The 17,573-nt window shown below is 26.2% G+C and overlaps 1 protein-coding gene across 1 annotated transcript in view; it reads right to left on the bottom strand.

Moving 5' to 3' along the window:
* Nucleotides 1-17,308, bottom strand: part of LOC114126445 (GTPase-activating Rap/Ran-GAP domain-like protein 3) — a 309,554-nt gene extending 292,246 nt beyond the window's left edge. The window contains exon 1 of the mRNA XM_050200598.1: nucleotides 16,967-17,308. The gene's annotated coding sequence lies outside the window, so the exon portion shown is untranslated. The remainder of the gene's footprint in view (nucleotides 1-16,966) is intronic.
* Between the last annotated feature and the right edge of the window lie 265 nt (nucleotides 17,309-17,573).

Below are 17,573 nucleotides of genomic sequence, written 5' to 3'. Positions count from 1 at the left end.
ATCTATTTTTGTTACACGTTGATCGTAACATTTATTGACAGAACATACAATAACAGTATGCGCAAGCTGTACAACTCGTGATAGCGCTGTGAAATGACAATTATTCCAAGAAACTCTCCATTAGCAGCCATGGTACTAACCACGCAGAACATGCTCATTGTATTACGCTTCGTTAATAATTTTAATAATTTACGTATACGAGTCACAAGTGTTTAACAATTTTATTTATAAATAAATATACATTTTCGTGTTATTCATTAATGATTATAACCTAAATAGAACTATAAAACATTATGGTAAATAAGCTTACCTATACTTTTGAGTCATCATTCACCACTAGTCATTATTATTATCAAAATTGCTCATTATTCTCATTATTCTGCTTATAGTAAATTTTATTATTGAAACTTTTGTGTAAAGCCCGAAAAAATATTTAGTATAGGAGCCAAACATTTTATATGGGTGCCTGCCTATCTTTATATTATTTTATTGTTACATAATATCTTATGCCATCGTCAAACAAAATTAATTCACTGGTAAACATGAAAAGCAAAAACAAAATTGAGGATTAGGGTAATAATACAGAAATGAAAAATATAATTTGATAAACAAACTAAATTATTCCATTGTATACCATCATAATAAACTAAGGTTAATAATAAATACGTATATTTGTTACAAAAACAAACATCTATTTTGGTTTAATTTAATAAGCAAATATTCGCGTATTTGTTTAAGATAGTCAGTGTAAACTTTAAAATATTCATCGCGAAATTGACAATTCAAGCTGTTTGCAAAAATATCTCATTAGAATGTAGGTACAGTTTAATAATATTATACTAGTGTATTATAATTCCTGTCAATTATGGCAGATACAAACGATTTGGTGTATACTAGACAACTTGGGTAGTAGGTACATCATTAAAACATTAAAATAAATAATTAATGGCGAAGATTTACGTATCTTTAAATTATCCTAGATAATCATGATATAATTCACATCACTTGTATAAGCTACACAAAAATTAAATTTTAAGAATCATGTGCCCGGAGAGAGTTAGTGCAATACTTAAGATGTCAAATTGGTCAAAAAATAAAATCATACTACTACTCCTTCAATTATATCAAACGTGGTAATAATCATTAAAACTGCAATACACGTAAAACTCTAACTCAACCATTTTAGCGCTTTACAAGGGAGATATATAGCTAATTTCACAGATTTCTTTAAATATTAATTATTTCTAAAAAATCAAATTTACCATTAAACTAGCAATCTGACAGATTATAACTCCATTACCAAAACACGTTAAATATATTTTGTCAAAAATGACTTATTATCACAAAAATTAGTTTTCTTCTTATAATAGCTAAAATCTCTTATTAATTCATTTATTTCTTTTTAACTACAGTTATTAAGAAGTTAATTCATAAAAATGACTAGTAATATTATATTAAGCAATCTTTCTTATCCGTTTTGAATATTTTTCATAAAAGAAAAAAAAAAAGAAAAACATTAACTGAATTCAAATATCTAGATAACTATTAGTCTAATATTATGATTATATATGGATAGATATTTTCTCTAAATATGTAAGCCTCTTGTCATTTACGAATTGGGAGTTTCAAAAAGGGCTCATATTTGAAAATTAAAATGTATCAGAAAACTCAAAAATATGATTTATTTTTTAATTTTGTTTATATTGTACCATTTTTTTCCTCTAAAATTACAGACTATTTTTTAATTTTATAGTCTTGTAATATAATATACTTGAAATTAAATTTTTTTTGGAAAAGTAATTCATTAAGTTTTCCGAGATGAGTCGTTTTCAAAATTTGTACGAGAACTATTATAGTGATTTAATATATAAATCAGATAGAGTCCCTCTTCGCTCATAAAATATCAGTCTATATGTGTAAATGAAAAAAATGTGGAAAAATCTATTTTGGTAAAAATTCGAGATGAGCCCTTTTCGAAATTCCCAATTCTTTTTCTTCTCTGATAAAATGTATTTATTGTTATAACTAAATATAGATAGTAAATAAAAATAATTAAAAATAATATGAGACAGTTTCAAGTCTATATTTATTACGGCTAATAATAATGTCGCAATAGTGTATTTATTTTCCATTAAACTATCCTCGGTGATTAAAGTATTTCTGAAAAGTTTTCTGCTACAGTATACGTATAGTAAACATTTAGTCGAAATTCAGTTTCTCCGTCACGCACATACTTCAATCAGTTTTTATCATATTATTTCATTTGTCATTTTATAAGTTAAATTGGATATCACACGAAAAAAAACATTTTTTGTTTATTCAAATAACTTAAGCCCACATTGGTCAAAAGTACAATTAAAATGGTATTATACAATATATGAAATATGAACAATAATATTAATCAATACTATAAAATACTTTTTATTTTGATTTATTAAAAACTAAAAAATTAAAATCTATCTTGACTACTTATAACAACATTTTTCATTTATGTACAGGTGTATTACGAGAAAATATTTGCGAATAACTTTTATTACGAGTGTTAACTCGTGTTATATTATTAATAGATTTTATCTGAAAAGCATTTAATAATTTGTATTCAAAATTGCATCAATAAAATAATGTCAAAATCTTAATATCATCATATTAAACTTCAGAAACGGGGTGGCCGACTAGATTAAATTTATGAACTAATTATAAGAAAAAATATAGTTACCTATTTGAAAATTCTAAAAATCAAAATTTAAATTATTTTATTATTAAACGAAAAAAATGGGGCTGAGTATTCTTGACAAATCACTTTATTTATTATTTTTGTGTCTTTGCAGTCACTCTTGAATCGTTGATTTAACGTCCTATATTGAAACGTATTTAATAATATATAAGTGAATTTTTATTATGGTCTAGAAAATATCTTGAAATATATTTTATTAATATCTTGAAATATAGTGAATTTTCACACGTATTTAATTTATTTAATATCAAAACACCATTGTATTTATATTATTTATCTATGGCAGTCAAAAGCTGAAATTAACAAAAATTTGTGTAGTACCTATATTATGCATTAATATAATATTTACCAATTATTCTTACGACAAAATAATGATTTTATAATTTATCTAGTCTGTATAATATGATATTATATCGATACAAACATAATTTTACTTGATATTGGTCATATTTTTAAATCAAGTAAGGAGAATGGGAAAAACTTATAGGGATGTATGTACTAAAAATAACTACTATATTATACTTAGCCATTGGCTGTATACTAGTTACGTCATGAAGATATCCGAGAAAAAGTTTTAATCCAAAATTCAGCTGGAGTTTTTTTGACGTCATATCCGAATTGCGGCCAGATTAATTTTTGCCCACATTCTAATATTATTATCATTCTCCGTTTAATAATAACGATATTCAGCACTATAGGCTTATAACATTATATCAAGATCATTTTCTATCTTAGCTAATAACTTGTTGACTATTTAATTAACGACAGTACATTTAATATAAAAATAATTAAATAACACCAGTGTCATAATATTAATTAAAAATATATTATAAATATACCTACATGATAATATATATTTTAAAATAAAATTAAAATAATATTTTTAAGCTAAAACACTATCACTTACATTTTTACCATATTATTAATTAAAAAAAAATAATAACAACATTTATGAACTAGGTACCTGTAATACTGATGATATAGACAGTCCTAAGTCTACAAAAAGGTGGGAAGAACAATGAAATTTAGAGTATGTTATATCATATTTAAACAATGTTTAATTAATAAAATTTGTGCCGCATTTCGTATGTACCCCCTAAAACATGGGTCACAATTTGGAAGATATTTTTACCCCGGAACACAACTATTTGTGCCATTCTGGCCGTTTAAAAGTCCATGACTCTGCTCTTTGAGAAAATATCTATCATATAAACACACACTACGAATTATTGATTAGTTATTGAAAAGTTTTATGGTGAAGATGACACGATAATTTCATCATTACAATCGACATTAAAATAATATGTAATATCAATGATTTAAAAAAAAAAACAAAAAAAATGTATAAGTTAAATTAAACCAAACTAAAAACGTTAGATTGTAAAAACTTGACAAAATTAAATTAAGTTGATCGTGTTTTTGTATGGCATGCATATGCATGTGGTTGTTTAACTTTAATTTTTTTTTCAATAGTAATTAATAATTATGGTTTGAATATACTCTTAAAAATATAAAATACATTTACGACCTGAAAACCTCATCAACATAGTGATTGATATGCATAAACATGATTAAAACCTCAAGTACCTCTTATTTTTAAAATTAGCTGGAAAAAAAGCTAATGTATGTATTACTACAATGGAAAATTAAATTACTTAGTAATCAACAAACCATAAATAAATTTAACTTAACTTTGTTTATTTTTTATATTTGTGCAATGGAATTAGTAAAAATTATTTTTGGTTTTGAGTTAATTTTATACAAAAAATATCACGATTTCTGAAGCTTATGTTCGATAAAAAAAAAATGGTAGTAGGACCACATCCTACAGGAACCAACTTAGATGTCTGTTGCATAAAATATCTGTAACTAAAAATATTCAGATTTTGACGTTTAGGTGTATACATAGGGACCAATTTGGATGTAATAAAAATGTAATGATTATATTATTATGTTTATTGACCTCAAACAGATACCCATACAATATATATTATATGATGTGCTTGAAGATATTAATGATATAAATATTATATATTTATCTATACATAATAATATATAATACGTATATTATAATGTATACTGTACTATCGGAATGGAATTCACCTGGTTGGTTGTTTGCGGTCACCATTGATGTTCCGTTTTAGAAATAAAATACACAAGACTCGCTATCTAAAATTAAGTTTTCCATAAGTCACAGAAGTTATAATATGTTACAACTCACTTGGTTTTCCGTATCAGTAGTTTTTTAGCAGTAATGATTAAAAATGTTGTGCTTGTGGTACTATTGAAAATAGTTCAAACTTCCCCTAATAAAATTTATTTTCAGTAACGGTCTTGCATCAATAAGTAAGTTCGATGTATAGCTAAATTGTAAAAACTTCGCGCTTAACATAATAATAAATTATGAATGGAACATTAAAATTAAAGCTAAGGATTAAATTCTTTAGGAAACGCTTTTATCTATGGGTGGATGACTATTTTTTGGTGCGCCGTAACTTTCTACACACTCTATACATACCACTTAATATAATAACATAATATGCATGTATATAAATCTTATAGCAATATTATAAATGTTATATGTATAATATATTATGTATAGGTGTTATATTGTAATATTGTAAGACGGAGGCATACTTTTTAGTTGCGTGTCTACGTTTTTTGACAAAATAGTTACTCCATACGAAACAAAAACATAATGTGGGTAAACAATTAAAAAAAAAATAAGTAATTAAGTAGGTACTAGGTACATCAGTGTCTTTAGAATGTATCTAAATATATTATATATGTGTGGGTGTGTGTGTGCGTGTGTGTGTAGAGTTAAATGAAACCAGATCAGCCGCGATACACAGATTCAGAATAATAAGGATTTTCAATCGAGGCGTGTATGTATTTATAGCTGATATCTTGATAATCGTTACACATATATATATAATATATGACGTGTGTAAGTGTGCAGCTATGTGTGCATAACGAAGTTATGTTATTTTTCCTGTCCTGTCGCTTTTTCATTACGATTTTTCTTTTAAATGAATAGCAAATGTAATATTGAATATTCACATACCTATATAACTCAAAACTTCAAAAAAAAAAAATGTATTATTTTTATTATTATTATTGTTATCAAAGTAAAAAAAAATGATTTTGAAATAAAAAGTGTATTTTTTACATATAATCACATCATGTTTTAATAGAATCATAGTATGAGTATATTAGTTAATATTTTATGATTTTACGGGTCCCAAAGCTCTACAAAAGTTTTCGTAAAATTAAAATTTTAGAACTAATACCTACCCTGATATTTTTAATATTGTATTAACATTTATTTGATAACGATTGTTGTAATTATTATTATTAAATATTTATTAGTATCATTAGAATTATTATTAATACTTAAATAATAATATATTTTCATGAAGATATGAATAGAACCATACTATACGTATATAGTTATAGAAACAATAGACATAATGTAATTAACTATCTGTGTTTTATATATTTTTTTTTTTTTTGATTAATAGGCACTTGTTTACAATTACACAAAAAGTTATTACATTATTTAATTGTAAACTATTTTTATTTTAACTCGTAAATTATATGGGTTGACTTTACTTTCAGTAATAAATATATGATATATTATCATTATGCCGGTTATTTCATGTGTATTTTGGAACAATGCATTTTAACAAATATAATTGTTTAAGTATTTAAATATCAAAACTTTCGAAAATTTCCTATGTTTTGTAAATTATGCTCTCCATACTATAAATAATTGAATAGAAAAAATAGAAACAAATATTTAATTTTATTAAAATAATATTAAATAATACGATTAAAAATTTGAAATATTTTTAAAATGCCAATATAACAATATAATAATATTTACAATCTTGTAAAATTTACCTTTTTTTCAGGAATGTAAATGTTGTATTTTAAATAAAGAATATTTAACAAAATATAAAAATACCATCGTTATGAATGTTAAAACAAATCTTAAAAACTACACCATTAGAATAAATAGTAAACTTTTACATTAGATATGGATTTTTATTGTTTATAACCATATTATATAATAATTTAAATGTTTGATTTTATTTCTTAGTGTTCAGCAGAATCAATTTTGTATTTTTTAAAGATTAAAGCATTGTTTGTATTAGTGAATGGGTGCTTTGCATTATTTATTTTTATTTTTAAGCTAATTAAAGGGATTTTTAAATTTTAATATTTTACGCAAATTATTATACTCGTAAAACGTGCTAGATAAAACATTAATTTGTCATTTATTAATATTTCATCAATTAAATTTGAAAAATAAACACATATATAATAATATTCTTGCCTTTTAAAGTCGATAAAGGTAATTTTAGTCCATTATTAAAGCCAATGAAGAAAAGTTGATTCTTTTGAAGTTAAATTGTTTATGTTGCACTAATATTATATTATAACACAGAAACAATGCACTACGTGAATGTGCGTATGATGTACAAACACTCTCAACAGAAAACAAGACGTGCTTGCTGTTAACATAATTGACTTGTTATGTATTATCACTTAATCAATAAATCATCATCTAGAATAAATAATCAATATCTATCGTTGTTATAATTTATTTCGCAGTTATTTGATGTTTATTAAATGTACTCATTATAAAAATTTGTTTTAAAACATAATAATATAACGGTTATCAATATCGTATTTTTCAAATTCAAAATAACAGCATCATAACTACTCTAAAGACTGCGTTTATTTTTTAAATTATGAGTATTTAATAAAAAACATGTTTTTCTACTACGTTTTTCTTGTTGTTTTATTTTAATCCGTAACGAATCATTTATAAAATCATCATCTTTTTGGTACCTATCAGTCTATCATGTTGTCATATAAATTATATAGGCATAATATTTAATATAATTTATTCTCTGAAAACAGAAATCATTTGCTTTAAAAGAAGACGCAATGTTTAAATGTCGTAACTTCCGAACTCCACAATACACAAGCTAATTATAATAATAAATTGTTCACGTTTATTTTCAAAGATTTATTATGACGGATTTAAACTTATAAAAACTAAAATTACATTATAAATTTAATGATAACCTTCTAAATATTTTCAACTGGACTTTTTACTAGTTAAATTTATCTTTCAACAAACAACTGAATCTTATATTGTTAAGCCAAGCGTATAGTTAATATGTGTGTATAGTGTATACTGTATAGTTATTAAACAGATACCTACATCTTAAACTGCCTACATCAAACGTTATCGTCATCAAGTAAAACTGATGTCAACAATTTATGACTAGCTTATGATATGCATATCATATACTTATTATTTCATTTATTTTCGTTATAACTCTATCTCCGCTTCAACGAAAAGTATATTTCAGTCTAATATGGTATTGAAGTTTTATTTAAAAAATCAAGCACAAAAGTATATTGCACCACTGTAACGATCTTAAAGATGACAGATATTATTTATTTTTCCATCATGGTTATTTTTTTCTCCATCTCTTAGATATGTGATCTATAATATTCTCTAGCAAATTTCCGGAGAAAAAAAAATTACGATCACATAAATAAAAAAATGATTTTTACGCCGACATTCGTATTTTTATAACCCACCGAGAAAACTGCCACTGCTATCTCCGGCGTGCTTGACCCGAGTGGCCGAGTCCACGTGTAATAAAACAATATACCTATTATAGCGTCCACCACATTTCCTAAAGTGCAATTTCTGTTTTTTATGTTGTATTCATGCGAACACTATAATGTATATGTACAGTGTGTAGTATGGAACGCTATTATAAAAAATATAATAGGAATTCTTGCGATAAACAGTTAGATATTTGTTTTAGCTGTGCTGGACTTATATATAATATAAAAACGATCATAATTTAACAACTAATAATTGTACTTAAAATATCCTACGAGACCACAGCAAAATGTATACTATATTCATCATAGCAATTGAAAAGTGCTTCTAAAGATAAAGTTGTTTACGTATAACGTGCTACAATTATTCCTAATGTACATAATATTGTACTTCGATCCTTTATCTGCCGTATTTCGAAATTTTTATTTTATCCGAACGCATCAAAATGAGATGAACGTACTAATAGTAATAATTCAAGTAATCAACAAAATCTTTTTCGGATTGCATTCGAAATTCTAATACTTCAGATACTCTCTTTTAGTTACGTACTGAAATGATTATGATGGCCAGAAACATAATTTTTTTTAAAAACGAAACGAGGTTTTAGTTGGTACAATTATTTTGAGATTCATATCATTTAATTCCCATCTGAAAACAAATTTTTACTGAGAGAACAAACAAATTAAAGTGGCGTATTATTTTTAAACACACATAATCACTATTAAGACATATAATATTATAATACGTATCTTATAATACATATCAAAGCATTATTTATTATTGTTAATGTCTTTAATAAATTTATATTTACAAGTGTATATTAATCATTTACACGATATGATGGTCACTGCGATATTTTAAATCTTAAAATAAATATTGTTAAAATATTGTTTTAATGACTGATGAGTTCAAGGAGTGAATACGTACATTTTGTTATAACACGAGTATATATTTAAAGGTATTATAAGATAATGTATATTATACAAATTTAATTCATAAATATATTTATATAATATATTTTAGATTCTGAACGAAGTGATGAATGTATTGATTTTACAATGGTGTGTGTTTTTTTTTTTTTTTTTTTTTTTTTTTTTTTTTTTTGTGTCTGTGTACAGCATAACTAGTCGAAATAATGCTCCAATTTCAAACAATGGGGGTGGTTTCCGATGTAAAAGTGAATATCCTTGGTGCATTATAGAGGTAAAAAGTTAACATTTTCCAACAGTTTTCAAAAAAATCGAGAAAAACAAAAAAAAAATGACGGAAAAAACGGCAATTTTTACGCAAAACCAGTTTTCGACCAAATCGATTTTTTTTTATGGTTGTATTCAAAAACTAATTACTGAAAATACTTGAAATTTTCACCAAATGTTAATGTCAGTGGTATTCGTATATAGTTAAATTTTCAAAAAATTTTGACTTTTTTGAGTTATTTATAGACCACTGAAATTTTCGATTTTTTTGAGAAATTTTTTTTAAAGTGTCGATAAAAAATTTTTGGATGACCAAAAAGTTTTGAAAATTTAATACAAGGTTCCTTATGAGTTGTTTTTAATGTAGCTAAAAAAAATTAAAAATCGTTAGTCACAATTTTTTTTTATAAGCGTTTTTAGTTCAAATTTTACGAAATTTGTCGAAAACGCGAAAATTTGCAAGTAATTTTAAAGTTGAAAAATCATAAAATTTTTTTCTTTTATAACTAAGTTTTGAAAATTTGGTACAAGGTTTTCCATACATTTTTCTTCAAATATCTGTAAAAAAAACTCTACCGGATTCAGACAAAAAATTTTTATGGGTGTTTGAAATTTAAATTTTTACAAAAACCGCGTTAAATAACAGTTTAGCCTCAAACGATTTTTGATATTTGTTATTATTCAAAAAGTATAAGTCGTAGATACTTGAAAATTTTACCAGTTATTAAGATTCGCGTTTTCTTTACGTGATTTAAATTTCAAAATATTTTGACTTTTTTTGAGCTATTTATAGACAACTGAAATTTTCAATTTTTCTGAAAAAATATTTTTGAAGTGTCGATAAAATTTTTTTGGCCCTATCAAAATACTTGAAAATTTAATACAAAGTTCCTCATATGTTATTCTTATAGTGATTAAAAAATTATAAGAATACATAGGCACAATTTTTTTTTATTAGCATTTGAAGTTCAAATTTTGACGAAAATTCGTCAAAATTATGAATATTTGCGAAATATTTGAAGTTGAAAAATCATAAAATTTTTTGTGTTTATAACTAAGGATTAAAAATACAACACTAAGTTTTCCATAAGTTTACCTTCAAGTATCTATAGAGAAAACTCGAAGCATCATTATAGGAAAAATTTTAAGTGCGTTTGAATTTTAAATTTTAACGAAATAGCGTAACGATAACGATTTATCCTCAAACGATTTTAAATATTGTTATTATTCAAAAAGTATAAGTCGTAGATACTTGAAAATTTTACCAGTTATTAAGATTCGCGTTTTCTTTACGTGATTTAATTTTCAAAATATTTTTTAATATAAGCTGGTTTTTTTAAACCACCTTTTTCACCAACCACTAGAAATTATATCCTAGGCTGACAAATCATCTTCGTTCAGAATCGTTTTTCGTATACAATGATAACTATCATTGGATTCAAATTTAACACTCCTATAATATATAATAATGATCCATACGGCACCTAATGTACAGCAGAGCGGTACTCACTTGCCCGCTTTTTTTTTATTAACAATAACTATTATTGATGGAATTTTAATAACAAATCAAAAAAACCTTTTTAGAATACTCTACTTGCGGGGGAATGTAAAATAAATTTTAACTTCCTACAAAATTCTTTAAATATTTCTTTCCAGTATCGACAACCATATAGTTATAGAAACCTCTCGTCCGGAATTTAACCTATAATTGAATTAATAATATTTCTGTAACTTGAGTTTTATGCTCACACATACCCACATACAGCTGAAGTCCATCGTGGCTATCCGAATAAATCGAATAATGTTATTTAGTATTGTATTATCACTTAACCATCTACTCAAAACAGTAGCTACCAATAATATTTAACCAAATAATTTCAAAATTACATTGTTATGTAACAAACATTTATTTGCTTTACATATTTTGTACGAGCTAATCAATAGTTTATTACATTTTAATAAACACCTATACTACAATATTATGTACTGAATATCCAATGAATAAAATTCTAGTTATAAAACATATAAAAATATATATATGAAAATAGATTTTCAATAATAATAATAATTAATATTAATCATATTTATTAAGTTTACTTAAGAAAATCTTAAATATATTATTTTACTACAATTATCTTAAAATTATATTAATAATGAGTTATATTTCTACAACTTATAATCTTAATATAAAAATAAATACAATGAAAAATTATATGAAAATTAGATACATATATTTTTTCACACACTTTCTACTGTAATGGTTACACTTTATATTATGATATAATTCTAACTATTGGTTATAATCAATACTACACTTGATCATCAATGATATTTATAATAATACTAATAATTAACAATATTATTAGTCATTATTATTAATATAAAGTATGCAAATGAAAAAGTTGATGAAATTGTCGGTTTGAACTAAATAATTATGTCTAATGTAATAAAGAGTTTTAAATATGATAATTGTAACTTCGATAAATAAATATTACTTGTTCCATTTAAATTTTAAAAACTGATACTATAATTATATTTATTTATTTTCTGAAACGTTCCATAAATACATATTATTATTATTAATTGTATATAGTTAGTATATTTTAGGTGTAATTTATAATTTATTATTTGCACTTAGAAATTAATTAACCTACTATTAAACAACTAATTAAATATTATTTTTAATGTTATTTAACTACAATTATATTATGTAATTAGTTTTTCATTAAATATTATTTATTTATAATAAATAATAATATTGTTGTGATTATTATTTAATAGGACATTTTCAATTGTAATTGAATTATTTATTCCATTTGATTTGTTGGTCTTGAATTCTTTGGATTCTTTCCCAGATCACTTAGGAACACAGAGACTATAGTTCTTTTTCGTTTCACTATACCATTGCCTACATATAAATAAAAAAAAATGAAAAATATAGATTCCCATTACCGTATATAATATTCATATGATATATGATTATATATTACAAAATAATCGGAATAAACATGAAAAATAGATACCAATAATACATAAGGATTCGAAGAATTTACGGATACTTCATAAAAATTTAAATTTAAAAAATGTTTGATATCGTCGCGGCGCTGTCGTTTTACCAATGTGAATTATTGATCATTCTACGTCAATACAATAACACACTTTTCTAGTGTTCGTTACACCAATCGAAACTAAACTATTCACGTTTCGAATCGACCCGAACGGTGTAAGTAATTTATTTCTCGTATCTGTGTACACGTGAACGTTCAATTTATATAATATTATAAACGAGTAAATAAGCAGGCAATATAGTAGACATTCAATTCTATGTCTACTGAATGTGATAATTGTCATTAGTGTGTAGGATATTAATATTATAATAGCAGATTCACAGGACCACAGAAAATAATTGATCCATTTAAATTGTTATTTTCTACTTGAATAATGTTATAATTATAAATTTCCTCCCTCGTGTTGAAACCTACATAAATATATAATTTTAACTTCAGCCATTGTTCGCAGTTTTGAAATCCAATTAATTATTACAATTCACTTCAGTAAAAAAATGTGATTCAATATACTAAATAATTTTACTACCGATTCTCGGCTAAGCCACATCTACTTTAATATATCTTTAAAGAAACTCAAGAGGATCAATCAGGCAAGTTAAAAAAATATGGATATTATATAGTTATCATACAATTTTATATTGCATGTAACAACAGCATAATTTTTAATTAAGATTTCCTGTGAATAACAATATATATTTTGTAAGCTTATAAATTAGTATTTTCTAAAAATATTATGTGTATTGAAACAATTAAAACGAATAAATAAAAAAAGATATTATTTTACTTGCGTTTAAAGTTGCATTAATATAATATAATATTTCACATAGACTCTTACGACATATTTTATTTTTAATAACTTGGTGTGATTAATGGTAATTTCTTTAATCAGTTTATAAATCATTGACTTTTAGATAATCAATGCAGCCTCCCGGGATGTAAAATTATTGATAGGTCTCAATTTTATGTCAGAATTATAATGAATTACTGTCTGTCTATCTAGGTTATATTGCATGAACGTTGATATTGTATTTATCAACAGTTTTTTCATGAAATTTACTGTAGATTATCATCTACTAATAACCGGTAAATTGTACTATTTTATAAGTATCTCATTTTCGTGATTATTAGTTCTATGGAGTATGGATCTAAACAATTATAGGTTAGTATAGCTCAGTAGATAGGTATGTCAAATATAATGTATTTATATTACTAGTAGACTGAAATAAACTTTAGTAAGGGTGACGAAAAAAAAGTTGACAGGAGGATGCAATGTTGTAAATCCGTCTCTAGTTCAGTGAGAATAGCGAGGAATACAAAGGTATATAATATATTATACATTGGTACATATAACTATAAATATTATTGCATTACAGATTTCATGTAAATAAAATAAAATTACAGTTTTTGTCAATTTTCGTTTTATAATTTATGCGTTTGCAGTATACACATAACACAGTATTTATACTAAATTGTGACAAGATTAATTCTTTTTAATTATTACTTAAACGTTAAAATCAAATAAATCACGTTTTATAATAATTTTGTATTGTACTGAAGTATTATATTTATATGCAATTTATGTTATTTGTCTTAAGTAAATACACTTTAAAATAAATATCGATAGACAATTTTACAAAATTATCACGTGTCGCACATTATATATAAACGTTAAAAATGCATAAAAATTTACTTTACTATAAATTATAAATTAGTTATTTTCTACCAAATGTAATTGTATATAAAACAGAGAAATATGTGGTTGTTAAAAAAATAAATAAATGTATCAAAATGGAATATTATTAATCATAACCATAATAATATATTAATATAAAGTAAAAAGATACGACGAATAATGTGACCATTTATTTTAATCCACCTTAAACCAATTCATACATTTAATATAAAAATATTATAGCATATAATACTATAGCCTTATATAGGTATACCGCGTGTGATGAAGAAAATTCTCAAAAGTGTCAAATGGGTTCTAGAGACGTGCATCGTCGACACAGTTCATCCAATATTTCGAATCGCGTATCAAAAAAGTAATGATTTTTTACAGTGTATGTAGTGTATATGTGACCTCTCAAGCGATTTCCACACACTCGCGGATTATGGTTGAAAAACCTTTTCCCATTATCGAACGGCGCATTGTGTAGGCAATTTGACTACGGCAATCGAAACACTTGGGTCGCGGGTGTTATAACAATAATAATAATAATCCGAAATAATATTCAGTTTTCTTCGATATTGTCGCTCGGCAATGTTCATCTACGAAAACGTTTTTCTGTTTTTTTTTTTCATTCCGACGTTCTAAAGATTATAATAGTAGCGGAACCAGCTGATATACACATAATATTATATTATCGATACATTATTGCTATGTTTAACTAGACGTAGAAATGAAAACTTCATAACGTATTGCAAGTTATTATAATGTTGCAAAGCAATTTTATGGAGGTTTCACGCAATATCGTCAAATTCGTTTCGATAACGTCTCTAGATTTCATATTATATTATAATACATTTTGTCATTCGTTTAAAAAACATGGGAATGTGATTAGTTTCGGATTATTTCTCTTCGCGCGCGGAAAAAAATAAAATAAAACCACCTCACGTATTTCCGTTTTCGGTCCGCGTATACGGGTGTCGCGCCCTCCCGATATGAAGGATCGACTAGACCGTCGATGGAGAGAGCGGGTTCAGGGAAAAATCTAGTACGTGGGCCATAGTCACGTACTTGCAACGGTCGGGCAACACAGCGTGGTTGAGTGCTCGACATAAAATATGAATAGTATATATATTTATATATACACGTACGCGAGTATGTACATAATAACATATGCATGCAACCCTAGTGGGACAGGGATGGGAAATTTAAATAAATATACGTATAGCTATATGGTTTATCAATTATTTTCGTACCGACCGCGAGCTACAGTGTATCATATACTTTAATATTTTTTAAACATAATATAGTATGTTCAGTTTTCATCGAACTAGTAGGCCATAGGGTATTGAGCTATATTTGCAGTGGTATGTATAGTTCGGTTTTTTTCTAAAAAAAAATACTAATATATATTGTATTATTGCTTGCGGATTACCTCGTCTCGTCTTACATAACTGCTTCGATGCAAAAACGTGTACAGCGTTTAGGGATTTTGATGTTTATAAATAAATTTTAGTTGTATGCGATGTACACACACTACACACCATTTAATTTAATAATAATCATCAGGAAATGCACAAGCATTATACGAAAAAAAAAACAAAAAAATATCGATTCCGATGTGACAAACGTCACTTCACGCAAATGACTCGATACAGTTCTGATGCTACCATATTTAACTCGCATATGAGACAATAGGTATACATATACATAATCGTGCGTGTAGCTATATATATATCAATAATTTGGAAAATAATAATCTACTGACTATATCATCAAACGGTTAATTTTTTTCAACTCTAATCGCATATGATAATATATAATTTAATAACAAAAGAACACACGCCGACTGAGGTCACGATGAAACGCACATGTGCCAAATGCAAACGTATACAAACGCTCGAGACCGCCATACCTAGACTACATAACGTATGTATTTAATATGACATGCTAACTGCACCGGCGGACAAATTAGTTTTTAAATGTTGATCCCAGGTGTGTTTGGATCGCTGGCGTATTTACATATTTCACGTGTACGCACACGTCCCACGTTCGAGTCCTAAATTGTTTTCCGACGAGTTTAATTTCGATGTAAAAAGAAATATAAATAATATATTATAATATTATACTAATGATATACAAAACGAAAGGAATCCGTTCATTTTATGGTGGTCCGTCATCGTCATAAAATAATTTCCCGATTATGTGTTGTTTTATTTATTTATTTATTTTTGCGAGTATTAGTATTTAATATTATAACAACATGAATAATAGTATTAAGTCCGTCGAAAGATAATATTTTACTACGTGTGATCTGGAACTGCGATTGTGCCCGCATCAGCATAACGCAGAGGTTAATAGCGTATACCTAACGACTAATGGTATGATAAATAGTAAAATAGTAAAATACTAAAATGTATATTATTGTTATATGGGTAAATACGTATTTTCATAGTGTGTATTTTCATACGCTCGAGTGTATACTGTATAGTGTATACATATTATCAGACGAACAAAAATCGAGCTACACTTCGTTTTTTTATAACTGAATAACAGCAACCTCGTCACAAAATAATAGCGTTCGTATATTATATTTGTATAGTATAATACATACGAAATAATAGTGTTTGACGTTTGTATACTGACCTGATTGCAGCGATATGTTTTATGTGCAGAAGTCACACACATGTATCGCGGAGTCACAATTTAAACACATTTACATAAATTATATTGTAAATATAAATATTTTATAATGCACGACGCATGATTCGGACGAAATCAGTTTTTTTTAAAAAAATTTTTTTTTATACAGAACGCGACCCCAAAACACGCACTGTTAATTATTGCCGTACACGACAGCATAAAAACGACACGATAATTATTTACAATACCTGCTCACAACATTATAATATATGGAATTACGATGATAACAACGGTAAAATATAAACGTTTACGCGTACGAAACGGCGCGCAACGTGATTCAGACCGTTAATTCGGCGCTACTGAAACGAAATCCTTTCGGAAACGGCTTTCAGTGTAACAGGTAGCGGCGGCGTCAGCGGCGACCCCTCCTCCATAATCGCTGAACGTACTTTCCCACCTGGTCGATCACACCCTCTCCCCACGTCACGAGTTCTCCGTCGTTCATTCCACCCGCCGAGCATACCCGCAAATTATATTATACACAACCCCCGACGGCCGACCGTTGCCGAAACTGTGCGACCGACTGCAGCTTGGTAACTAACGGTTATAT

Source organism: Aphis gossypii, chromosome 2 (assembly GCF_020184175.1).
Source record: "Aphis gossypii isolate Hap1 chromosome 2, ASM2018417v2, whole genome shotgun sequence".
NCBI lineage: Eukaryota > Metazoa > Arthropoda > Insecta > Hemiptera > Aphididae > Aphis > Aphis gossypii.
The sequence above is the reverse complement of the archived record's forward strand: the minus strand, read 5'-3'. Positions and strand labels throughout refer to the sequence as shown.